The sequence below is a fragment of the Delphinapterus leucas genome, chromosome X, assembly GCF_059928025.1.
Source record: "Delphinapterus leucas isolate spDelLeu-1000000601 "Yukka" chromosome X, BTC_Dleu_Yukka2, whole genome shotgun sequence".
NCBI lineage: Eukaryota > Metazoa > Chordata > Mammalia > Artiodactyla > Monodontidae > Delphinapterus > Delphinapterus leucas.
In genome coordinates this window covers 88,562,823-88,585,005 of record NC_143150.1, presented here as the reverse complement: position 1 = coordinate 88,585,005, position 22,183 = coordinate 88,562,823, and the positions used below count along the sequence as shown (strand labels likewise).

Below are 22,183 nucleotides of genomic sequence, written 5' to 3'. Positions count from 1 at the left end.
GCTTCCCAATGAACAGTGTGCCCACCCTAAGTTTTCTCTGAGAAAAAAATCATTCTGGCCAATCTTCCCATTTTTCTCTAAGAAAGGGATAGGTAAATGACTGAGAAGTTTGAGCAAGTCAACACCAATTGGCTGCCAATTTTTGGCTTATTCATTTGATAAGCATTTGTTGTATGTGTCTTGTGTACCATCTGTACATACCTCTGGGGATACAGAGATCAATCAAATATGGCTTAGCCCTTGAGAACTTACAGATTAGTGAGAGAGAAAGACCTAATTCAAATAAAGCATGGTAAAGACATTCACAGAGTGAAGGATAAGATGGGCACAGAGGTGAGATCCCCAAGTTTGTAGGCAAAAGGGTGGCAAGGAGCCCCAACTCCTGCCAGGGAGAATAGAACGAGATGGTGGATGGTGTGCTAGGCTGACAGGGGAGACTGGCTGTTCAGCAGGACAGGGGTGAATAAAGGGAAATGGGTCTGAGGCCAAGGCTCTGGATACAACCACAGTGTCTGTCTGGTGCTGGAGGCTGCAGCCACAACTCTTGCACTCACTGGCTTCTACAGGACCCATCCCTGTGCTCTGGTATATTTCACATGAATAGATGTCACTCTTGCAAGTGGGGAAGAATGGGATGGGGAAGAGCATGTATGGGGCATGGGTAGTGCCAGAAGACAAAGAGATGATTGGTATGAGAGAGATTGAGGGGAAGGGGGAGAATAAGAGAGAGGGGAAAGGGAGGAGGGAAGGGGGAAGGAGAGAGAGAGAGAGGGAGGGAAAGGGAGGGGGGGAGAGGAGAGGAGGGGAGGGGAGAGGAAACAAGGAAAGAAAGATAGATGTCAGAAGGACCAGGCAGATGACAGAGATAAGAGGGAGAGACGGTACAGAGAAAAATAAATGACAGAAAGGAAAAAAAGTCTGAGAAAGACTATAAGGAACTACACAGAGAGAAATGGGTGATAGAGAACAAAATAATGACAGGCAAAATAATGACAGAGTAAGAGAAACATGATAAATAAAGGAGATGGTGGAGAGATAAATAGATGATAGCTTATTTACTAATTTATTCATTCATTTACCGTGGCAGATTCCATACTAGACACACTGAGGGAGCAGAGCTGACTAAGATAAGGACCCATGTTTTCAACACTCTTGTTATAGAGGGGGATAAATCAGCTCTCTACCTCCCAGGAGCAGTAGTAGACAGACTCAAGCTGATTCCATCGTAGCTGGGAATGCCCCTCACCCCAGCGGAAACACAGAATATCCCAGCTGTGCTGAGCTCTAGAGGGCTAAGGCCTAAAAAGGTAGTCCTGAGGAGAATGACCTTGCTGAGGAAAACATGTGTTGAGCAGTAACAGGCCAGACACAGAGAAGGAGGTGTAAGAGGAAGGGCAGGGGAAGCTGCCTACCAAAGGGCAGGAACCAGAGCCACAGGTCAGTAGCAGTGGCTAAAACTTATGGGAAGGAAAGGAGGTGAGGCTCCCACATTTAACCACACTGTTCTATTATGGATTCAGAGTGCCCAGCAGGGAGGCTCAAGGCACTAGAAGACCTTGTGGGGAGGCACTTGCTCCAGAGTTTCACACACAAAACCATGATGCTAGAAATCTCTCCAGTGGCTGTTACCCAGAAGTCATCCATTAACAACGATTTATAAAGCATCTCACAGAAGTACTATGTACTAGTATGTGCTAGGTACCATGTGTATCTACCATGTACAACATTTCTAGGCACGGGGATACAGTGGAGAGCACGGCACCTCTCTTATTTTGGGCCCTTCTTCCACATCCAGCATTCCTGAAGTTGAGTGCACCAACCATCCAGTCTCTAGCTAAATTCTACTGAGCCTTCTTTTACAGTATTTCTTTGGCTTTTCCTCTTTCTGTCTCTCCCCCAGCTCCCCACCACTATTTTCATTGAGGTTATTCCACATAATCATTTTGTTCCTCCACAGAGCACGCCACCCACAGTTCCTGTTCTAGCCTTTAACACTTTATGTCCAAAATGCTGTGCTGGAGACTGTGGGGAGATGGCGGAAGAGTAAGATGCGGAGATCAACTTCCTCCCTACAGAGACACCAGAAATACATCTACATGTGGAACAACTCCTACAGAACACCTACTGAAGGCTGGCAGAAGACCTCAGACCTCCCAAAAGGCAAGAAACTCCCCACGTACCTGGGTAGGGCAAAAGAAAAAACAGACAAAAGAATAGGGACGGGACCTGCACCAGTGGGAGGGAGCTGTGAAGGAGGAAAAGTTTCCACACACTAGGAGTCCCTTCGCGGGTGGAGACTGCGGGAGGCGGAGGGGGAAAGCTTCGGAGCCGCGGAGGAGAGCACAGCAACAGGGGTGCGGAGGGCAAAGCGGGGAGATTCCCGCACAGAGGATCAGGGCCGACCACCACTCATCAGCCCGAGAGGCTTGTCCGCTCACCCGCCGGGGTGGGCGGGGCTGCGAGCTGAGGCTCGGCTTTGGTCGGATCCCAGGGAGAGGACTGGGGTTGGCGGCGTGAACGTAGCCTGCAGGGGGTTAGTGCACCACGGCTAGCCGGGAGGGAGTCTGGGGAAAAGTCTGGACCTGCCGAAGAGGCAAGAGACTTTTTCTTCCCTCTTTGTTTCCTGGTGCGTGAGGAGAGGGGATTAAGAGTGCTGCTTAAAGGAGCTCAGGAGACCGGCGGGAGCCGCGGCTAACAGCGCAGACCCCAGAGACGGGCATGAGACGCTAAGGCTGCTGCTGCCGCCACCAAGAAGCCTGTGTGTGAGCACAGGTCACTATCCACACCTCCCTTCCGGGGAGCCTGTGCAGCCCGCCACTGCCAGGGTCCTGGGATCCAGGGACAACTTCCCCGGGAGAACAAACAGCGCACCTCAGTCTGGTGTAACGGCCCGCCGGCCTCTGCCGCCGCACACAGCGCGCCTCAGGCTGGTGTAACGGCCCTCCGGCCTCTGCCGCCGCACACAGCGCGCCTCAGGCTGGTGTAACGGCCCGTCGGCCTCTGCCGCCGCACACAGCGCGCCTCAGGCTGGTGTAACGGCCCGCCGGCCTCTGCCGCCGCACACAGCGCGCCTCAGGCTGGTGTAACGGCCCGCCAGCTACTTCCGCCACCGCAGGCTCGCCCCGCCCCCGTGCCCCGCCCTCCCCGAAGCCTGAGGGAGCCAGATTCTTGGAAGCAGTTGCTCCTTTAACCCCTTCCTGTCTGAGGGAAGAACAGACGCCCTCTGGCGACCTACACGCAGAGGCGGGGCCAAATCCAAAGCTGAGCCCCAGGACCTGGGCGAACAAAGAAGAGAAAGGGAAATCTCTCCCAGCAGCCTCAGAAGCAGTGGATTAAAGCTCCACAATCAACTTGATGTACCGTGCATCTGTGGAATACCTGAAGAGACAACAAATCATCCCAAATTGAGGAGGTGGACTTTGAGAGCAAGATTTACTATTTTTTTCCCCTTTTCCTCTTTTTGTGAGTGTGTATGTGTATGCTTCTGTGTGAGATTTTGTCTGTATAGCTTTGCTGTCACCATTTGTCCTAGGGTTCTATCTGTCTTTTTTTTTTCTTAAAAAATTTTTTTTTCTTAATAATTATTTTTAATTTTAATTATTTTATTTTATCTTTATTTTGTCCTTTCTTTCTTTCTTTTCTTTCGTTCTTCCTTCCTTCCCTCCTTCCTCCCTTCCTTTCTTTCCTTCTTTCCCCTTCCTTCCTTCCTTCCTTCCTTCCTTCCTTCCTTCCTTTCTTTCTTTCTTTTTCTTTCTTTCTTCTTTTTCTCCCTTTTATTCTGAGACGTGTGGATGAAAGGCTCTTGGTGTTGCAGCCAAGAGTCAGTGTTGTGCCTCTCAGGTGGGAGAGCCAACTTCAGGACACAGGTCCACAAGAGACCTCCCAGCTCCACATAATATCAATGGCGAAAATCTCCCAGAGATCTCCATCTCAACACCAGCACCCAGCTTCACTCAAAGACCAGCAAGCTACAGTGCTGGACACCATATGCCAAACAACTAGCAAGACAGGAACACAACCCCACCCATTAGCAGAGAGGCTGCCTAAAATCATAATATGTAAACAGACACCCCAAAACACCCCAAGAGACGTGGACTTGCCCATCAGAAAGACAAGATCCAGCTCCATCCACCAGAACACAGGCACTAGTCCCCTCCACCAGGAAGCCTACACAACCCACTGAAACAACTTTAGCCACTGGAGACAGACACCAAAAACAACGGGAACTACGAACCTGCAGCCTGAAAAAACGAGACCCCAAACACAGTAAGATAAGCAAAATGAGAAGACAGAAAAACACACAGCAGATGAAGGAGCAAGATAAAAACCCACCAGACCTAACAAATGAAGAGGAAATAGGCAATCTACCTGAAAAAGAATTCAGAATAATGATAGTAAAGATGATCCAAAATCTTGGAAATAGAATAGAGAAAATACAAGAAACATTTAACAAGGACCTAGAAGAACTAAAGAGGAAACAAGCAACGATGAACAACACAATAAATGAAATGAAAAATACTCTAGATAGGATCAATAGCAGAATAACTGAGGCAGAAGAACGGATAAGTGACCTGGAAGACAAAATAGTGGAAATAACTACTGCAGAGCAGAATAAAGAAAAAAGAATGAAAAGAACTGAGGACAGTCTCAGAGACCTCTGGGACAACATTAACTGCACCAACATTCGAACTATAGGGGTTCCAGAAGAAGAAGAGAAAAAGAAAGGGACTGAGAAAATATTTGAAGAGATTATAGTTGAAAACTTCCCTAATATGGGAAAGGAAATAGTAAATCAAGCCCAGGAAGCACAGAGAGTCCCATACAGGATAAAACCAAGGAGAAACATGGCAAGACACATAGTAATCAAACTGTCAAAAATTAAATACAAAGAAAACATTTTAAAAGCAGCAAGGGGAAAACAACAAATAACAACCAAGGGAATCCACATAAGGCTAACAGCTGATCTTTCAGCAGAAACTCTGCAAGCCAGAAGGGACTGGCAGGACATATTTAAAGTGATGAAGGAGAACAACCTACAACCAAGATTACTCTACCCAGCAAGGATCTCATTCAGATTTGATGGAGAAATTAAAACCTTTACAGACAAGCAAAAGCTGAGAGAGTTCAGCACAACCAAACCAGCTTTACAACAAATGCTAAAGGACTTTCTCTAGGCAAGAAACACAAGAGAAGGAAAAGACCTACAATAACAAACCCAAAACAATTAAGAAAATGGGAATAGGAACATACATATCGACAATTACCTTAAATGTAAATGGATTAAATGCTACCACCAAAAGACACAGACTGGCTGAATAGGTACAAAAACAAGACTCATATATATGCTGTCTACAAGAGACCCACTTCAGACCTAGATACACATACAGACTGAAAGTGAAGTGATGGAAAAAGATATTCCATGCAAATAGAAACCAAAAGAAAACTGGGGTAGCAATTCTCATATCAGACAAAATAGACTTTAAAATAAAGACTTTTAGAAGAGGCAAAGAAGGACACTACATAACGATCAAGGGATCGATCCAAGAAGAAGATATAACAATTGTAAATATTTATGCATCCAACATAGGAGCACCTCAATACATAAGGCAAATACTAATAGCCATAAAAGGGGATATCGACAGTAACATATTCATAGTAGGGGACTTTGACACACCACTTTCACCAATGGACAGATCATCCAAAATGAAAGAAAATAAGGAAACAGAAGCTTTAAATGATATATTAAACAAGATGGACTTAATTGATAATATAGGACATTCCATCCAGAAACAACAGAATGCACATTTTTCTGAACTGCTCATTGAACATTCTCCAGGATAGATCATATCTTGGGTCACAAATCAAGCCTTGGTAAATTTCAGAAAATTGAAATTGTATCAAGTATCTTTTCCGACCACAACGCTATGAGACTAGGTATCAATTACAGGAAAAGGTCTGTAACAAATACAAACACATGGAGGCTAAACAATACCCTACTTAATAACGAAGTGATCACTGAAGAAATCAAAGAAGAAATCAAAAAATACCTAGAAACACATAACAATGGAGACACGACACCTAAAAGCTATGGGATGCAGCAATAGCAGTTCTAAGAGGGAAGTTTATAGCAATACAATCCTACCTTAAGAAACAGGAAACACCTCGAATAAACAACATAACCTTGCACCTAAAGCAATTAGAGAAAGAAGAACAAATAAAACCCAAAGTTAGCACTAGGAAAGAAATCATAAACATCAGATCAGAAATATATGAAAAAGAAATGAAGGAAATGATAGCAAAGATCAATAAAACTAAAAGCTGGTTCTTTGAGAAGGTAAACAAAATTGATAAACCATTAGCCAGACTCATCAAGAAAAAAAGGGAGAAGACTCAAGTCAATAGAATTAGAAATGGAAGAGGAGAAGTAACAACTGACACTGCAGAAATACAAAGGATCAGGAGAGATTACTACAAGCAACTCTATGCCAATAAAATGGACAACCTGGAAGAAATGGACAAATTCTTAGAAATGCACAACCTGCCAAGACTGAATCAGGAAGAAATAGAAAACATGAACAGACCAATCACAAGCACTGAAATTGAAACTGTGATTAAAAATCTTCCAACAGGGCTTCCCTGGTGGCGCAGTGGTTGAGAGTCCGCCTGCCGATGCAGGTGACGTGGGATCGTGCCCCGGTCCGGGAAGATCCCACATGCCGTGGAGCGGCTGGGCCCGTGAGCCATGGCCACTGAGCCTGCGTGTCCGGAGCCTGTGCTCCATGACGGGAGAGGCCATAACAGTGAGAGGCCCGCGTACCACAAAAAAAAAAAAAAAAAAATCTTCCAACAAACAAAAGCCCAGGACCAGATGGCTTCACAGGTGAATTCTATCAAACATTTAGAGAAGAGCTAACACCTATCCTTCTCAAACTCTTCCAAAATATAGCAGAGGGAGGAACACTACCAAACTCATTCTACGAGGCCACGATCACCGTGATACCAAAACCAGACAAAGATGTCACAAAGAAAGAAAACTACAAGCCAATATCACTGATGAACATAGATGCAAAAATCCTTAACAAAATACTAGCAAACAGAATCCAGCAGCACATTAAAAGGATCCTACACCATGATCAAGTGGGATTTATTCCAGGAATGCAAGGATTCTTCAATATACACAAATCAATCAACGTGATACACCATATTAACAAATTGAAGGAGAAAAACCATATGATCATCTCAATAGATGCAGAGAAAGCTTTCGACAAAATTCAACACCCATTTATGATAAAAACCCTGCAGAGAGTAGGCATAGAGGGAAGTTTCCTCAACATAATTAAGGCCATATATGACAAACCCACAGCCAACATCGTCCCCAATGGTGAAAAACTGAAAGCATTTTCACTAAGGTCAGGAACAAGACAAGGCTGCCCACTCTCTCCACTCTTATTCAACATAGTTTTGGAAGTTTTAGCCACAGCAATCAGAGAAGAAAAGGAAACAAAAGGAATCCAAATTGGAAAAGAAGAAGTAAGTCACTGTTTGCAAATGACATGATACTATACATAGAGAATCCTAAAGATGCTACCAGAAAACTACTAGAGCTAATCAATGAATTTGGTAAAGTAGCAGGATACAAAATTAATGCACAGAAATCTCTGGCATTCCTATACACTAGTGATGAAAAATCTGAAAGTGAAATCAAGAAAACACTCCCATTTACCACTGCCACAGAAAGAATAAAATATCTAGGAATAAACCTACCTAAGGAGACAAAAGACCTGTATGCAGAAAATTATAAGACACTGATGAAAAAATTAAAGATGATACAAATAGATGGAGAGATATACCATGTTCTTGGATTGCAAGAATCAACATTGTGAAAATGACTGTACTATCCAAAGCAATCTACAGATTCAATACAATCCCTATCAAACTACCACTGGCATTTTTCACAGAACTAGAACAAAAAATTTCACAATTTGTATGGAAACACAAAAGACCCCGAATAGCCAAAGCAATCTTGAGAACGAAAAACAGAGCTGGACGAATCAGGCTCCCTGACTTCGGACTATACTACAAAGCTACAGTAATCAAGACAGTATGGTACTGGCACAAAAACAGAAATATAGATCAATGGAACAGGATAGAAAGCCCAGAGATAAACCCATGGACATATGGTCACCTTATCTTTGATAAAGGAGGCAGGAATGTACAGTGGAGATAGGACAGCCTCTTCATTAAGTGGTGCTGGGAAAACAGGACAGGTACATGTAAAAGTATGAGATTAGATCACTCCCTAACACCATACGCAAAAAATAAGCTCAAAATGGATTAAATACCTAAGTGTAAGGCCAGAATCTATCAAACTCTAAGAGGAAAACATAGGCAGAACACTCTATGACATAAATCACAGCAAGATCCTTTTTGACCCACCTCCTAGAGAAATGGAAATAAAAACAAAAATAAACAAATGGGACCTAATGAAACTTCAAAGCTTTTGCACAGCAAAGGAAACCATAAACAAGACCAAAAGACAACCCTCAGAATGGGAGAAAATATTTGCAAATGAAGCAACTGACAAAGGATTAATCTCCAAAATTTACAAGTAGCCCATTCAGCTCAATAACAGTAAAACAACAACCCAATCCCAAAATGGGCAGAAGCCCTAAATAGACATTTCTCCAAAGAAGATATACAGACTGCCAACAAACACATGAAAGAATGCTCAACATCATTAATCATTAGAGAAATGCAAATCAAAGCTACAATGAGATATCATCTCACACCAGTCAGAATGGCCATCATCATAAAATCTAGAAACAATAAATGCTGGAGAGGGTGTGGAGAAAAGGGAACACTCTTGCACTGCTGGTGGGAATGTGAATTGGTACAGCCACTATGGAGAACAGTATGGAGGTTCCTTAAAAAACTACAAATAGAACTACCATATGACCCAGCAATCCCACTACTGGGCATATACCCTGAGAAAACCATAATTCATAAAGGGTCATGTACCAAAATGTTCATTGCAGCTCTATTTACAATAGCCAGGAGATGGAAACAACCTAATTGTCCATCATCGGATGAATGGATAAAGAAGATGTGGCACATATATACAATGGAATATTACTCAGCCATAAAAAGAAATGAAAGTGAGCTATTTGTAATGAGGTGGATGGACCTAGAGTCTGTCATACAGAGTGAAGGCAGAAAGAGAAAGACAAATACCGTATGCTAACACATATACATGGAATTTAAGAAAAAAAAACAATGTCATGAAGAACCTAGGGGTAAGACATGAATAAAGACACAGACCTACTAGATAATGGACTTGAGGATATGGGGAGGGGGAAGGGTAAGCTGTGACAAAGCGAGAGAGTGGCATGGACATATATACACTACCAAACGTAAAATAGATAGCTAGTGGGAAGCAGCCGCATAGCACAGGGAGATCAGCTCGGTGCTTTGTGACCACCTAGAGGGTTGGGATAGGGAGGGTGGGAGGGAGGGAGACGTACAAGGGAAGAGAGATGGGAACATATGTAGATGTATAACTGATTCACTTTGTTATAAAGCAGAAACTAGCACACCATTGTAAAGCAATTATACTCCAATAAAGATGTAAAGAAAAAAATAAAAAATAAAGAGCAAAGGTCCAAAAAAACCCAAAATGCTGTGTTATTCCGCCAGCCAGTGTCACCTTGTTCCACCTCCAGTCACTGCTTTTAGATCATATCATGTCAGACAACAACTGGATTGTGGCACTTTCCTATTCAAGAATCTTCACTAGCTCCCTATTTCTTAACCTTTCCTGCAGCAACTGTAAACTGGATCAGACTTTCAAAGCCCTTTATAAGCTATCTTTACCCACCCAGCCCAACCTCTCATGTCTCTTTTCCGATCATACCCTGCAACCAGCTTTGTGCCTCTGCTTTTGGTTTTCTAGTAGAATCTAGCACAGGCTCTGGAATTGGACCTTGGCTGGAATCCACCACTTAAAAGCTCTGTTGCTTTAGACAGGTGCTTTCACTTCTCAGAGCTCTAGCTTCCATGACTGTAAAGTGGGGATAACAGTACCTAGTTAATGGAGTTGTAAAAAAAATCAAATGAGACCATGAATGTCAACTGCCTAGAATGGGGTTTCAGTTGCTACTGTGAATGTTCCCTCTGCCTGGAATGCCCTCTCTCACTTTGTTACTCTAAATCCCACCTGTTATTCAAGGTACTGCTCGAGTAATGTCTACTCCAGGGAGCTTGTCCTTAGTAATCTAGTCCCCACAATTTAGCCCATCATAATATAATGTTTGATATTGCTCATCATCATTTCATGTACATTAGTCTCATCCTACCAACTATACCAAGCCAGCAGGCAACGAGGCAAAAACAAGTGAGACAGATCTACTAGGTTCATAGCCTAACTACCATTTTGGATGTGTGATTCTGTGTAAGTCACTTAACCTATCTGAGCTTTAGTCAGTTTTCTTATCCAAAAAAACCCAAACCAAACCAAAACAATAATCCTTACCTGGCTAGGTTATTGTGGGGATGAGAGAGAATATTCTCAAAGCATCTGGGACACATACTGATGCATAACAAGTGGTCAATATGTAGTAGGTGCTATAGTAAGGGTTGTCAGCTCAGACTTTTCCTTCTCGATGGTTTAAGAGTACTTCCATCCAGATTTGTCCATCCACTGTCAAGGTTCCGCTAGCATCACTCCCTTGCCACACTTTGAAAGATAGCTTACAAAGGCTCCTACTCTCTCTAGGGTTTCTCCAGGAGTGGGAAACAACCCTAAAGGAGACAGAAGCAAGGCAGTGGGGGCTTTGGGACCACTGGGAGAAAAGCACAAGCTGCAGGGAGGAAAATCCCAGTGCAGGAACTGTAGCCAGAGCTGGAGCCTTCTAGCCCTAGATTAGGAAAGGAGAGGAAACTATCTATAGGGTCTAATACTTGGCCTATTATTCTTCCTGAAGAGGCCTAGACTTGGAGTCAGTCCACACTCACATTCCAATCCTAGCAGTGTGACCTGGGGCAAGTCACTTCTCTGTTGTAGATTCTTTATCTGTAAAATGGAGACGATCACCATCCCTTACTCATGAGTTAACGTCTGGATTAAATGCAGTCCCATGTGTGAAATCACTCAGCATAGTGTCTGACGTACTATTAACTTAAAAAAACATAACACTATTAACTTAAAAAAAAATAACAACAGGGACCACTTATTGGATACTTAAGATGTATCTGGCACTGCGCACTTTGCATGCATTAGCTGATTCAATCCTCACTCCAGCCTTATCAGTAAGCGCTATTATTATGACCCCTTTACAGATGTAGAAACAGAGACACAGAGAGCTGAACTGCTTTGCCAAGAACACACAGCTAGTAACCAGCAGTTGAGAATGAGGCTCAGGTCCTCCAACCCTTTTTAGGATACCACACGACCCCGCCTCCCCAAAGAGGGATCTATCTCAAAAAGCTTATACACCTAAGGCTTCTCCTAGCCATTCCTTCAAGAAGCAGTCAGAAAAGGGAAGTCTCAGTAGTCCTAAAGTTGAAACCATCCCCTCCTTAGGCAGTGGGGAAAGAGGATGAGGAGAAATAAGCACAGAGGTAAGAAAATGCCAACCACCAACCATGTAGCTCCAGGCCTAGCTGTGGAGGCAACAACCCCTTTCTCCTAAGGCACTATCATTAAACACACACCCTATCATTCATTACCCACAAATTCCTTTCTTAGGAAGCAAAACGGGATATTGAAGAAAGAAAGCCAAAGGGGGAAGAGGGAGCAGCAGCCATGATGGCCATGGCTACCAGTAGTACCTACCATAGAAGTTGCCCAGGATGGGGAGATGGCTTAGGAGAGAGCTGGTTATCCAGCCAGCTCAGATGCTCCTCAATAACCCCTCCAGCCAGCCCCTTGGGCTTCTTTCTGCAGGCTGGATCCTCCTTTAGCAGAAACCCATCTGCCTTCCTTTAAGTCCTCTTGACAAGAGGGGCCATCAGCCCAAGCCCCTGAGTGTGATTCAAGGGGCTCAAGCACAGCCAGGTTCCAGTTCCAAGAACAGAAAGGAGTAGCACTGAAGGCAAGGTATGGCCATCAGCCTGGTTGGGCCTAGAGGAGGCCACAGCCTTAGGGAATGAAAGCCAGTGTCAAGAGCTGGATAGGAGTGAAGACGCTGCTCCAGAAACCAGCCAGCACCCTGGTGGCAAAGGGAAGGATGAAAGGCAGTTCCAGCAGCATAAACAGCCCCCCTGTTCCCTACTCCAGCCTCCTCTGAGCCCTGGCCCGCCCTCTTCCACAGCTCAGAGGCCAATAAGGAAGCTGGGCCCCCAGCCACTGCTAGAACTCAGGAAAGGAGCAAGGAAATGATGTTTGGGAAAGATAAAGCGGGTGTCTAAAAAGAATTTTTAAAAATACACGTAAGTGAGGGAGAAAAATACCCCAGACACATACACTTAAAAGAATTCCTGTGCTTCCTGGACTGGGTTGACCCCACCCAGCCATCTCCGCAGGTCCTCTGGGCCCCAGAAAAGGAAAGCCCAGATCAGCCAGGCCCAGCAGCCTCCAGGTCCAGAAAAGCAAGTAGCACTACAGCTGATTTTACATAGATAGGGGCAAGTAACCTAGAGATCTCCCAAGATGAATGTCCTGCTGAGACAGAAAGATTCACAAACCATTCTGGGCTGTATTTTCAGGGTCTGCACGTCCTACAGGCACCTGAGCAGACCCAAAGGAAACTGCATTTCACACCAGAGACTCCAACTCCAGAATAGTGCTGCTTGGAGTAAGCATCCCTGCCTCTGCCATGATTTTGCTCTGACCTCTGGCAATTTACTCCCCCTCTATGGGCTTCTGTTTCCTCTCTGCAAAATAAAACATTAAAGTCCATTGTCACAAACAACCCGTCCAACTATGGCATGCTCTGATGTAATAGTCCCAGGCCCCAGCCTGGGGGTCCACATGATGTCCTCAATGACCTATGCAACAGCCAGAACCCAGAGCAGCCCCACAGGAGTATGTTGCACACACTAAGCCCAAGCTCAGGCATCAGAATTTGATTTCTGTTGGGGATTTAGAGTTAGGGTTTTCCCTTCATAATATTCCTGGATCCCCACTCCAGTTTCCCTTGGCCTCTGGTCCCAATTCCAGCCATTTCTGGCCCCTGAGAGGGTTTATGTGAGCTTCCTCAGGACAAGAATGATGCCAGGGCCTTCACTTTCTAGGAAAATCATGCCGGGAGGCACCTTCCCCTCTCTTCCCTCTGTACCTCCTAGGGAGGTTTGGGTGGACTTTTGTCTGTTCCACAAAACGCAGGTGCCAAAGCCCTCCTTTGGTAGTTAGAAGTACTGTAAGGGGGAAGTTTGGGGATTTTATGTGCATGTGGATCTGGCTTGGAGTCTCAGCTTTCCCACCCATTAGTTGTTTGGCCTTAGGCGTGTCACAGAGCCTCAATTTCCTCATCTGTAGTGCATGCCTGGCACGTGATAGGCATTCAATAAATGATATCCGCTATTAATATTATCCTCTACCCCAAATAATAATGGGAAGGGTATTGTTAGTGGCTAGAAAAAGAATGTCTTCAAGCCAGATGAAGAGGAGAGCAAAAGGACTACTTAAGAGAATGTTCAAATGCCAAGCCTAGTTCTCTAGAGTAGCACTCCTTAAACTTCAGTGGCCAGACTAATCACCTGTCCATCTTGAATCAGATTCTGATTCAGTAGCTCTAGACTGGGCTCCAGATTCTGACTTTCTAACAAGCTCTAGAGTGATGGTGATGCTGCCAATGTGATAACCACATTCTGACGATACACTAGGGAATATAATACCTTTAGTGTTAGCAGTACACTAGGGAATAACCCCTGGTCTGAAACAGCATCAGAATAAACAGTCCCTTCTAATGTCATTATTCAGGCCTGGGTACCCAGCCTTCCCTAATCTGGTCGCCAAGTGCCTTCCTCTCTCCACTCAGTAACCCAGTCCATAAAAATGCTTCCCTGACCCCCCATTTCCTAACAAAGTAAAGAATAACAAATTTGATAGCAGTCTGGCCCTGTCAGTGGCCAGGTGGGCTGAGGAAGTTTTGATTAAAGGTGCAAGCACATTCTTGGGACTGGCTCAGGCAGGGAGGCAGGGTGGAGCATGACAGTTGGGTAGTCACCAGAGGAGGTGATATGATGGGCAGATGGGCACAGATAGCATATACTGAAGAAATCCTTGGGCAGAAGATGATTAGAGAGGAATGTGAGCAGTTTGGCCAGTTTGGGATTTAGAAAGGAGGCTGGGAGATGGGGTGGAGGTAAAAGAAGTACCCTCTCACTTAGCAGAGCTAAGTTCCAGACAACATGAGCAAGTATCACCTCCTATGTTCAGGGGAAGGAAAAGATGACTGCTTCTTTTCCAAGCACTCAGAGGATAAGAACTTGGCATGGGTGCAAAGAGGGTGAGCACATGCAGGCAGAAGTGGCAGATCTGTCAGAAGCTGGCTCCCAGAACAGGCCTCATAAAGGCTGTTGTGAGAGGTGAGGGGAGGGAGGTGGACCAATTCTAGAAGGAGTCAACCACTGGCTGCTGTAGTGGGGTGTCACCCCAATACCTTCTGACAGCACTACCAGTCTCTGAGCCTGGCTCCCAGCAGACCCCTCAATAACTACTTGGAGGGAGGAGGGTAGAGGGCAAGCAGAAAGAGAACCGTGGCTCTGATCCAACCCAGGGCAAGAAGAAAAATATGGCCCCTGTTGCTTGGGGTTATGCTTAGCCTGGGGTCTGGCCCATAACCTACTGCAGGCTCTTTCACTTTTTGAAAGTGTTTAGATAAGGAGAAGCACAAAAGAGTGTCCTTGATTAGCTCCGTTTACTTTCTGTGGCTCTTCCAGCCTCCCCCACCCCAAAACCGCGCATTCCACCTGCCCCACATGAAGGAATCCATGCTCATTCTGGCCCGCTCAGCAGGAAGGGAAGCCCGCACACAGCTGGTGGACAGAACAATGCATGGCTTGTTTATCTGACAGAAGGAGGCAAAAGTCGCTTGATCACTGTAGAGGGATATAGAGCCCTGAAGGCCTCCTCATACCCTCACACTGTTACCTGGGGGACCCTGAAACCTGGTGATCTGGAGACCTTCCTTATACAGACCCAACCAAGGGAGAACATGTATGTGTATGTAAATGTGTGAATGTATATGTCTGTATACACGTATGGGTATGTATGTGTGTATCTGTGTGTATATCTATGTGTATGTGGGTGTATATATGTATGTATAATTTAAAAGAGAACTTTTAGGACAAGGCCTTTCTTGTCAGTTGGGGAGCTATAATTTGGGTCATCTGAGATACAGGTGCTTTACATAGAAGGGACTACCTCCCCTCACCTCTCGGAATAGCCAGGTCAAGTACTTTCATGTAAACCTGCTGGATCCCCCTCTCCAGCCTCCACCTCAGGATCCATTCATGGCTTAAAGAAAACCCAGGGTAGTGAATAAGAAAGGAAAGGGATGTTGGGGTGGGAGTAAAGACTCCCTGAAATGCTGTGCTGCATGTCAAGGGGTGTCTTGTGGCTTTCCAAGTAAAGAGCAATACCCTCATCTGGTTAGGGCCTTTACACTTGAACTTTTGCTTTCATTTCTCCACTTTTTCACATTGAAATCTTTAAAACACAGGGACACCTCTTTTTCCAAAGAAGGTTGGCACGAAGCAACTATATGAATGATGTGGGAGAGCTCTGCAAATATTAGGGGCTAGAAAAATGCTTAGTAGTTTAGAAACACAGTACTTGGAATTCTCTTTCAGAGTGGGCTGTGAAGCATACTCTATCTATGTATATCTGATAACAAATACCCATCATAGACTATTTCTTGTTAATGATCCCAAAGGCAAGGAGGTGGATGGTGCATATTTCACAGCTTCTAGAAGCAAGGGGAGCAAGTCAAGAATCTGAATAACAAAGAGGGCTTTTCTCTCTTCCCTTATATACAAAAGCTAAGGGTGCAACACCAGAGGCCTGAGGGAGACTTCAGAGGAGCACATAGAGAAAATGACAATAGGTTCACAGAACCCCATCTGTTGAGTCAGCTTCTGCTGTGATGACCAATTTTCTAAATCAACACCCAGGGTGATAAAGAAGGTGGAGGATGTTTGTCCTCCAGCTCCAATTTCTATCAGTAATATTTGTAGCATCCCTTGGGAAGAAGGTTACAGGAATAATATAAGATTTCCTTTCTTTTCCCTTTCAGCCAAATACCTCCTTCAGCTCAAACTCAGTATTGGAGTACCAATTTTCAGCAAAATGATGGACTCCACAAAAGTTTTGCCTAAAGTCAAGTCTCAAAACCTTTAGAATTGCTTCTGGCCACTCCCTGAGTCATCTCCACTACTAAAGGCATGAAGCCCAAAGACAACGTCCAATAACAGTAAAGACCTAAATAGAACCAAGAGAACCTACTCACTCTGCTTTGAGCAAACATGACAATGAGGAATGGCTGATGCTCAGCAGAGCTGGAGCACAGTGAGCAAGGTAGACAGTACAGGAACATGAGGTTGGGGAAGTGCCAAGGCCAGATCATGGAGTTTCCAAAGGCCAAGATAGGAAGTTTGTGTTTTATTCTCAGTGTAGTGGGAAGTAAGTTACTGGAGGTTGTTAAACAGAGGACTACCATGATCTAAGTTTTATAAAAATCTCACTTGGCTGATAGATTTAGGCAGGACAAGAGTAGAAGCCAGGGAACCAGTTTAAAAAGGCTCTTATAGGTAAGAGATAATGGTGATTTGTTCTAGGGAGGAAGCAGTAGGGGTAGAGAAAAGAGGTTTGATTAGAGGTACCTTGAAGAGGTAGAGCTTACAGTATTTGTTGATGGATTGGCTGTGGATAGTGAGGGAAAAAGAAGAATAAGCCATGACATTTGGGTTGTCTGGCATCTGTACCTTAGCACAGAATTTATTCCCGAAACTGAGTCATTAGTAGTTCTTAAAAAAAAAAGTTGGCAGTCTTTAACATTCTTTTATTCAAGCATTTATGGAGCTCCTATCTACATTTAACGTGCTTGGAGAGGTACTATGGAACATGCCAAAATGAAGAAGATATAATTCCTGTGCTCAAGAAATTTATAGTGTGGTAGGGGGTGAATAAAAATAGCTAAGTAACTAAACAGGGCAGAATATCGTGTCATAAAGGAAATGCTAACAAAATGAGAGTTTAAAAAAGGAGAACAACAAGGATTTACTGTACAGGGAACTATATTCTATATCTTGTATAACCTATAATGGAAAAGAATCCAAAAAAAGAACACACACATACATATCCAAATCACTTTGCTGTACACCTGAAACTAACACCACAACATTGTAAATCAACTATATTTCAATAAAAATTTAAAGCCACTCATGTAATAAAAACATTATTAAGCAAGCTTCCTTAATTTTTTGTTGAAAACACTATAAAATTGCTGTCTAAAACCAGACAATGAGGAAAAAAATGGGAAAGTACAGCTAATTGAATCAAGGAAGACTTCACAAAGCCTCTGATTTTGAAGACTCAGGACAATTTCAGCTGGAGGAGACTGGGGAAGAGGTCATGCCAGGTTTTGCAAAAACAAGAGTGGATAAAGCAGGAATATGCTGAAGGAAGAACACAGTTTCTGTAAGGCACACAGGAAGTAAAATTAGAATGATGCAACAACACGGTGGGCCTTAAGTGTCAGGATAAAGCATTTACTTTACCAATAGGCGAGAGAGAGGCTTTGGAGGTTCCAGGATAGGAAAGCAACATGGTAAAAGCATATGTTAGGAAGGTTATTCTCATAGCTACATGTAGAATGAATTATATGGATAAATACTGAAAGCATAGTGAAGTGAGTAGGCTAGTGTAATAGACATAATAAAAGGTAGAAGTAGAGCAGTGACAGTGAGGGTGGAGCAGAAGGGAAGGATGTGAGGAAGGACATAAAAGACAGAATCAAGAAGCTTGGACTACTAATTAAATATGGAGTAGAGAGAGGAGTTAAGGTGACCATGAAACACCTAGGAGAATGGTGGTATCACTAATCCAGATAGGGAAGTTGAGAGCCAGAGCTGGCTTCAGGAGTCATGAGTTTGATTTTAGATATGAGCGTGTTTGATATGCTGTCAAATATGCTAACACATATATATGGAATCTAAGAAAAAAAAAAGGTCATGAAGAACGTAGGGGTAAGACGGGAATAAAGACACAGACCTACTAGAGAATGGACTTGAGGATATGGGGAGGGGGAAGGGTGAGCTGTGACAAAGTGAGAGAGAGGCATGGACATATATACACTATCATACGTAATATAGATAGCTAGTGGGAAGCAGCCGCATAGCACAGGGAGATCAGCTCGGTGCTTTGTGACCACCTAGACGGGTGGGATAGGGAGGATGGGAGGGAGGGAGACGCAAGAGGGAAGAGATATGGGAACGTGTGTATGTGTATAGCTGGTTCACTTTGTTATAGAGCAGAAACTAACACACCATTGTAAAGCAATTATACTCCAATAAAGATGTTTAAAAAAAATGTAGATAGTCATGCCCAGCAAGCAGCTTGACATCTGGGCTGCAGTGCCAGAAAGAGGTTAGGGCAGGGTATGGACATGTGATCATTATCCACAGAGAGGAGGCAGCCGAGGCTGTCGCAGTGGATGTGACTGCCCACGGTAAATGCATGCAAAGGAAAGAGGGTGGATGACATATCTCTACAGAACAGCTACAGAGGAAGAAGAGCTAATCAAAAATACAAAACAATAAAATGCCTTTTTCAATGATATTGGCAATATATTTTTTTAACTAAGTGTCAGCAAAGTTGCAGGGAAAGAGGCATTCTTATACATTGCTGAATGGGAATGGATTGGGTATACATTTACTAGAGGGAAACTTGCCATATGTCATCAAGAGACATAAAAATGTTCCTACAGTGCTTGCTTTAGCTGACATATACTAAAAATGGAACAATACAGAGAATATCAGCATGGCTCCTGCACAAGGATGACATGCAAATTTGTGAAGCACTGCTTATTTTTTCTGGAATTAGACAGTGGTGGTGGTCATACAACCTTGTAAATATACTAAAAATCACTGAATATCACACTTAAAAGTAATGAATTTTATGGTAGGTGAATTATATCTGTTTTTAAAAATGTTCCTACCTTTAATCTAATCTTTCCATTCCAAGGAGTCTATCCTAAGAGAGCAATTAGAGATGCACACATTGATTTATGTACATGAAGTGTCATCGAATGCAGGGTTATTTATAATGTAAAATTAGGAATATCCTAATTGTTCAACATTTAGGAAGTTATGTGAAGTACTGTATATCTACAGGAAGGAATAATAGTCTGCCATTACAAAAGTGAAAAAACAGTATACAAACCTGTATGTAGTACCAGCCCAATTCAAAAAATATATATCCATACACATATATTCATGTATAAGCATACACATATTAAAAGGCTGAATGAAAATGTACCAATATCTTACCACTAAGTATTTATCTCTGTGTGGCAGAATTAAGGGTCATTTTAATTCTTTATACCTTTAGAAAATTCCAAAATTTTCTACACTACACACGTATTAGTTTTGAATGAGAAAAGTTTCCAAAGAAAAAGGACACCCTTCTACACAGACATATCATTTACCCTGGCAACTGTCTAATACAACTGTCTGACACATTCCTAAGTTAGAAATCTGCAATTATACTTATGATTCCACTTAACTCTTTCAAGCATCTGGATTTTGCCCTCAGGGAAATCAGCTCAGAGCCCACCAACCTAGTAAAATGGTTTCCCCAACAAATGCTTTCCTGCTTGGCAGTAGATTCCTCTGTTTATGCTACTAATTAAAAAAAATTCCATCTGACAGTTTTTTACCCCAATGTCAGCACTAGTTGCTGTTCTTTGCTGTGAGAGGTGGCCAGGGCTGGAAGAACGAGGAGCAAGTTGAGAAGAGGCCAGTCAGAGGAAAAGGGAGGTCAAGTCAAGGTCAGCATTATGGCCATGCCCAGTGGGTTAAAAATTTTTTTACTACTCAGGGCCTTCTTGGCTTCAGTTTTTCCTAGGCGCCTGATGGACTTGATGGGACAAAGTTGTGTGGAGAGGGGACAAAGCACAGGAAAATCTGCTGGGGGGGGGGTGGCAGCAAGTACTATTTGTGAAGCCATTTAACTGCTAATATTTACAGTTCACAAAGAACTTTCATAGACACCATTCTATTTAATCCTTCCAACAACCTTATAAACTCCATGTTAGAAAAGAAAAAACTCAAGTTCAGAGGTGAAGTAAATCATACAAGGCTTGAATCCAAGTTCTTTGCTTCCAAATTCCTGTGTTTTTGTCCCTAAACAGTAGTTCTCAAAGTCTGTCGAATAGATCAGCATCAGCATCACCTGGGAAATTTGTAAGAAATGAAATTCTGGGGCCCCACTCCAGACCTTTTGAATCAGAAACTCTGAGAGTAGAGCCCAGCCATCTGAATTTTAACAAGCACACCAAGTGATTCTGATGCACGCTCAAGTTTGAGACACATCACTCTAAAGAATGCTATCATACATTTGAAAACAGATTTTCAAATGGCTTCTTTAAAATACTGGCTGCTGCTGGTTTGACTTATGTGGGGTCTTGTCTTCCAAGGGAGCCTAGGAACCTTCCTTCAACTTCCAGTGGCTATGTACACAATAGAGGGCAGCTGCTTGAATAGAATTTGGGCTCCAGGGGCAGGAACATTCTACTTCCTGGTGAGGCACATCCCAGAACCAAGAGGGCAGTTCCCACATCACAACTTCCCGTGTTGAGTGGAGATATGAGCTGGCAAGCAGCTGCCATATATCTGTCCCCCTTGCTGAAGTTTCTGTTCATAAAGCTTTCACATGGTTTCACAATGCTCTGCATGAGCTGCTGAGAAATTCCCTGATCTGATGTATTTACGTTTACGAACCTCTAGTTCATCAAGCTTTTCATTTCTTTGGATTTCAGTTTGGTTTTCTAATGGATTTGGAAGCAACAATTTAGAAAAAATAGATAGCAATTTGCAAAATTATTTTCCTTCTGGGGAACCTGGACTCCCTACTCCCGCCTCCCCAACCTACTCCCTACCCAATTTCCTCACTGCAGGTAACTGTTCTAGTTCTCTCTCTCTCTCTCTCTCTCTCTCTCTCTCTCTCTCTCACACACACACACACACACACACACACACAATCATAGACATTCCTTCCCCATGGGATGGAGAACAAACAAATCAGCATTTTTTTTGTAAAATTGGACTTGATTTATATTGGATTTTAACTTTTGTCAAGGTGATGTTTATAAAATTGAAACAAAACCCATACATGGATATGGATTTAATTTGAAAATGCTAAAGCTGAAAGACAGAATCATGGACTGAAAATTATAAAATTTTCAAAATTCTAGGAGTGAACAGAATTTGTTGTATTTCCCCTTCTACACAGGTACTTGCATTGAATTCATTCCTTTATTTATTCATTCATTGATTCTTTCATTCATTAGTTATTGAGAGCCAAGAAAGCACTGTTCAAGGTGCTGGGGACAAACCAATGAATAAAACAGACTAGACAGACCTCAGGGGGCTCAACTCAATATATAATATGACAGGTAGTGCTAAGTGCTATGAAGACAGCGAAAGCAGGGTAAGGGGTAAACTGTCAGACAGGGCTATGTGAGGGCCGATTCTATTTTAGAGTGTGGTCAGGGAAGGCCTCTATTAAGAGGTGATATCTGAGCAGCGACTTAAAGTCAGGGAAGGAGCCAGGTGAATATCTGAGGGAAGAATGTTCTAGGCAGAGGCATCAGCCAGGGCAGTGGTCCCAAGGTAGGATCAGCTTGCCATGGTCCAAGAACCATGAAAGCCAGTGTGGCTGGAGGAGAATGAACAAGACAAAGAAGCGTAGGAAACGAGGTTGGGGAAGGAGCCAAGGGCCAGTTAAGTGGGTCATTGTAAGGACTTGGATTTAATTGTAAGGCTGATGGGAATAGATGTGTCTATCATGTGTTTAACAGGTGCCAAGGAGTCTTAAAAAGTCTACACTATGATCCTTGCCCTCAAGAAGCTTCAATCTGTCATCCATTTAGGGAAACAAGCCAGAATTACAGGAGACTTGAAAAGGGGTGGGGATTCTTGCTGACTCATGTATACTTGTTCCTAATACTAACCAGCCATCTTT

The 22,183-nt window shown here is 43.4% G+C and overlaps 1 protein-coding gene and 1 non-coding gene across 7 annotated transcripts in view; one reads left to right on the top strand and one right to left on the bottom strand.

The window, feature by feature from the left end:
* Positions 1 to 22,183, bottom strand: part of SHROOM4 (shroom family member 4) — a 219,777-nt gene that overhangs the window by 50,752 nt on the left and 146,842 nt on the right. Inside the window, exon 1 of one of the 6 annotated variants that reach the window (XM_022563716.2) lies at positions 11,831 to 15,428. The exons of the other annotated variants lie outside the window; for them this stretch is intronic. The gene's annotated coding sequence lies outside the window, so the exon portion shown is untranslated. Of the gene's footprint in view, positions 1 to 11,830; positions 15,429 to 22,183 lie in introns of those variants that run through there. 6 annotated transcript variants of the gene reach the window in all.
* On the top strand, positions 18,928 to 19,031 carry LOC115804067 (U6 spliceosomal RNA). The gene has a single exon (XR_004024910.1). It is a non-coding gene; the product is annotated as a U6 spliceosomal RNA (small nuclear RNA).